This window comes from Schistocerca serialis, chromosome 1 (genome assembly GCF_023864345.2).
Source record: "Schistocerca serialis cubense isolate TAMUIC-IGC-003099 chromosome 1, iqSchSeri2.2, whole genome shotgun sequence".
NCBI classification, from domain to species: Eukaryota; Metazoa; Arthropoda; class Insecta; order Orthoptera; family Acrididae; genus Schistocerca; species Schistocerca serialis.
Window position 1 is genome coordinate 399,525,543 of NC_064638.1, and position 5,419 is coordinate 399,530,961.

General features: G+C 44.2%; 1 pseudogene; it reads right to left on the bottom strand.

Moving 5' to 3' along the window:
• Positions 1 to 1,047: 1,047 nt before the first annotated feature.
• On the bottom strand, positions 1,048 to 1,164 carry LOC126428398 (5S ribosomal RNA; annotated as a pseudogene).
• Positions 1,165 to 5,419: the final 4,255 nt, after the last annotated feature.

Genomic DNA, 5,419 nt, shown 5'->3' on the forward strand with positions numbered 1-5,419 from the left:
ATTCTTTTTTACAAGTCATAGCAAAAGATAGCTACCTTGGAGGCGCTCCCATTATTCACATCAAGTTATAAAGGCGTAGCGCGCAAAAAGCGGAAGTCCATAGTTAAAATGAAGGGGATAGCAGAACCTAAAGAAATAAAACCTGGATTAAAACCAAGCAGACCAAACAGAGCTGTAGACTAGTAACACAGCTAGACAATTTCAATGCATGGACCTAATAAATGAGAAGGGTCTTACCGTGCCAAGAGCAGGAAGGATGTTGAGCGGCAACAGCCGAGGCAGTACTGACAATGCGAAAGATTTTTACAGGTGGCGTCAGAGGCGACGGACACAAAACCGTCGCTATAGAAGGAGTGAAGGGAGGGGGAGGGGGCGGGGGCGGCTGTACGTGTGCTGAACAGAACGAGGTTGTACTCTTTTAAACTGATGCCCTTGTATTCGCTGCCCATGCAGCCATGCAGCCGCCCTGATTTAGGTTTTCCACGGTTTTCCTAAATTACTCCAGATAAATACTGGGATGGTTCCTAGAACACGGTGGACAAAAATTAATTGGTCCTGAAATATTCATAAAATCGACACAGAACGGACCCTTGTTAATTTACAGTAGAACTGCCGACCACATAAAATGCTGGAAACCTTCGCTGTATCAGTCTGTTGCTATACTTACAAATACGTAACGCAACATAGAAAAGGTTGAGCCCCATTTATAAAAATACAAAAAATGGACAATTAAAATGCAAAATGTTAATAAAGCTTGAGTGGTAATACAGCTTCCCTTTTTTTGCAAATAAAATACCATACTAATGGACATACGCAAAAGGCTAATCTGGGATGCTAAAAAGCAAGCACTCCGTCTTCAGGCCACAAGTGGCCCATCGGGACCATCCTACCGCCGTGTCATCCTCAGTTGAGGATTCGCATAGGAGGGGCGTGTGGTCAGCACACTGCTCTGCCGGTCGTTATGATGGTTTGCTTTGACCGCAGCCACTACTATTCGGTCGAGTAGCTCCTCAATAGGCATCATGAGGCTGAGTGCCCCCCGAAAAATGGCAACAGCACATAGCGGCCGGATGGTCACCCATCCAAGTGCCGGCCACGCCCGACAGCGCATAACTTCGGTGATCTGACGGGAACCGGTGTATCCACTGCGGCATGGCCGTTGCCCTGAGGAAGCTAAAGACCTGCGGTAATTAAATGGTGTGGTATAAGACTAATGCCTATCTGCTTACTCAGTCAAAATTTGCTAAAACACCCTTGCTTTCGAAGTGCAGTACCTGGATAGCCTTTCGGATGACGGTAATAAGGTGACCCTTTTGCGCAAATGCTCGCTTTCAGGGCTTGTGAATTTATGGAACATACGCCATGCCTTGCCTTGCATAGTCTCAAGCTTAGTGTTTGATGTGCAGTGTCTGATACCCGCACCAAACTGTTAATGCTAATAGGTACGTAATTCCAGAAACTGGATCCAATATACAAAGTCCGCCAGAAAAATATATACACACTTTAAGGAACGAAGACTATTAGTTATGTGTTTATTTTACATTTAATAATTGATCACGCATGTTATATAACCTTCAGTTTAGCACATGGTTTCTTTAAATGTTCAAAATGTTCACCGTTGGCCTCTATACACATAACAGAACGACGAGTCGTCGCCGCAACTACATCAGTCAATTGTACAGTGGAGATCGCTGCACACGTCGCTGTAATCACCTGGCGAAGTTTCTCCAGCGTGCGCCATAGGTGTTAGATCTGGCGACCGTGGGTGGAATTCAATGGGCCCTCTTCGTCCATTCCAATACCCCGGAAAATTGTCATCCAGAAAAGTTCGTACGGCTAGGCGGTAGTGTGATTGAGCCCCGTCCTGTTGATAGAAGACCTCTTCATCAGCTCCATAAAGCGCATAGTATACCTGGCAAAGTTGATGTGCATAACATTTACAGCATACTTCTCCAGTGAGAGTAGCATCAAAGAAAAAGGGCCCTACTAAGCCCATAGATGATAGTCCACGCCACACACGAAACCATGGTAGATTGACCGCTTTATCCACATAAACATACGGGTTCCTGGTGCCTAGTACACACTGTTACGCTGAGTCACCGTTCCATTAACTTTAAATTGTGCCTCGTCATTCCTCACAACCTTCGTCACAAATTGTTAGTCTTCAGTTACCATTTGCTGATACCATTCGCAAAACTGCATTCGGCGATCAAGGTCATAATCATTAATCACGTGCAGTAATCACGGAATGTAAACTTACCACTTTGCAGCTTTCAAAATTCTTCGTGCACTTGCACTGCTAACTCTCACTTCACGTGCACATTGCGTAGCAAACTTCTTTGGAGAATTAACAAACGTTTGCAACACGAGAGCCGACGAAGCAGGTCTTGTAGCCGCACGCTGTCTTCCTGGTCTTTCATTGTGAACATCACAAATTATTCCATGCAATTCAAACTTGTCAATGATGCTTTTAATTGCTGGGCGGGTTGGCGGTTCCGTTTCAAACTCCCGCCTCCACTGAAGTTGCACTTCGGTGGCACTATCAAACTTGAAAAACCACTTCACAATACATTTTCGTTACTCAAATATCAAGCGTGCTCCAGCCATCTTGTTTTCTCAATGTCGAGGTGAAGGTACTACCAGCATCTGTTGAGCAAAAGACCATACTATAACACACTCGTAACTCAAATTGAACGACAATATCGATATCTCGATAGACCCTCACAAAGTGTGTATACATTTTTTTGGCGGACTCTGTAGATCAATTCACGGAAGATGAAACACTGTATGGATACTTTCAACAAGACGGAGGAAAGGCACACACTTAACTGACAATCCTGTCATGAGTGTGTGCGGTGTTCGATGACGAGAGGATAGTCAGCAGAAGCAGGGCAGTCTCCCGGCTACGTCGATCATCTAAACTCTATCCCTGTGACTGTTTCCCGTGGGGCAAGTTGAAGGGCCAGGTGTGCTCAAATAGTCCTTTCGCACCGGAAGAACTACAGCAGAATTTTGAAAACGCTGTTGCTGCTCCCTTTCGGACAGAGCTGTCAAGCGTGTCTCACAGTTTGACAAATCAAGCACAGCGCTACATATCCTGTCGTTGTCAGACTAGGGCTGTAAGTACGTGAATGCCTGTATATTTGAACTGTGCTTTTAGTTCTTAAACTGTAATACCACTAGAGCTCATAAATCCTTGTAAAAATGATCAATGGAATAATAAAAATACTGCTACTACTATTACAGGGGTATACAAAATATGAAGACATAAAAACACTGCTGCTACTATTACAGACGGTGGACAAAAATATGGAGACACCGCCAGAAATGCATGCTTGAACGTAATTGCAGATGCCAGGTAAGCCTGCAGGTTGCATTGTTGTGTTTGGTTACGAACAGCACCTGCGCAGTGTCCTCAGTACGTTCACGTGTCGGTCATGGTCAGAACAGTGTTCCGTGTAGTCGTGAATCCGTTATGTCGGAGCTAAGTGAATTCCAAAGTGGGCATATCGATGGTACTCGTATCATGGGCGCTTCCATAACCAAGGGAGACGAAGTGTTTGATTTTTCAAGAGGCGGCATATCGAAGATTTATACAGCATAGAGGGAAAGAGGAAAATTATCGTGTGCCAAGTCACAGCGCGGACGAAATCTTGTGTTGAGTGATCGGGATGGATGCCCGTTAAAGATGATTGTTACGAAAAATAAGAGGACGACAGCTGAGAAAGTCACTGCAGAACCGAATGTCACATTCACGTACCCTGTCAGCACAAAAAACATCACGGAGGGAGCTGCATAAGCAGGACACTGCAGGGCGAGCTGAACTCCAGAACCACTCATCAGTGATGCACATGCCCGTACCAAGAAAACATGGTGCCGAAGCCACAAAAATTGGACTATGAAGCAATGGAAGATGTCATTTGGTCAGATGAATCTTATCTTTTCTAAAGAAATTTTATTGTGTATAACTATAGTAACTTCTGTATTATCTGGGTTTCTGCTTTTGTATCATTATCAAGTACAATGCTGAAAGTTGTTAGACCATTATTATGTCATATCTGTCAAGACAATCGAAAGCAGGTGAACGAGGCCAACACATGACTTTAAGATGTAACTGTCAAAGAACGTAGACTTTAGGTCTTCTAGAACGACTCAACACCAATGAAAACTTTTCCAGGTGAACCGTTTTTCACACTGTTTCCAACTTCTGGACGAGTTTATGTTCGAAGAGTGAAACATGCCGGGCAGTGGATGACGATTTGGGCAGCCATATGGTGTCCCTCTAGCCCAATGGTTCCTCTGCTGGGTCGCATTACTACCGAAGAGTTTTTTGGTGATCAGGTCCCATTGTACAATGTTTGTTCCCCAGTGGGGTGCTGTCTTCCAAGAAGACAGGACCACTGTTCAAACAGCTCTCATCATCCAGAACTGATTTTGTGAGACTGTCGCATCTGCCCTGGCCACCATAGCCACCAGAGCTATATATTGAGCAGAAGAGAGTGCGTCTTCGCTTTCCACCTCCACCATCGTTACCTGAACGTGGCACTGTGTATCAGGAAGAATGGTGCCGTCTATCTCTATCACAGTTACGTAAACTTACCACTTTATATCAGGAACAGATGTGTAAGATTTCTTTAAAAACCACACAAGATACGCATTTGTCCATTCTGAGACGGCTGGAATCTGTTTTGAATGACAGCGGATTTCCTACCCCTTTTTAGGCATGCTAATGCGCTGTAGTTTTGGCACTTTCATAGTTTTGTCCTCGCCTTGTACATCGGCTTCACGAAGGTGCTTTACTAACGGAAAAACTGAGGTCTTTGCCTTACGGAGCGTTGGCTCATCCACCTTATACACCAGATTCATTAAACTTTAGTCACATCAAGGAGCCATGACGCTAATAACATGTAACACCGCTTGTATTTTTGATAATTACCCCAGTTCGGCAAGGAAAGAATATTCTATAGACATTCCATGCCTCGCTGAAGCAATTCAGTAATGATCAGATGCCATAGAGCTAGTAAACTTCTGTTGCACAGATTGTTACGTTTCACTCGCTATTCCAAATTGTCCCAGACATTTTCTGTGGGAGTAAGATTGAGTGCTTTAACAGCGGACTAGTCGATGTGAGAAAAGAGCAGCTGAATATTCGCCAGATCAGGAATCTGTGCCTGCAGCCCAGTAAATACGGCTGTTGTCCTCTTGGAAGATGGGAGTATCCACAGCGTATTGATCTTTATCGTAGAAGTATTATTGTGAGGTTTCTTTCAAATGGCCTCAATCTTAGTTTAAAGAAGACGACATATTCAATTCTGCTCATCTAGACGTACTACACCACTGATTAATGACACTTGATAAGGATACAATAAGTAAGTTACGAGGGTTGTCCCATAAGTACCTGACCCAACAAAGAAAACAC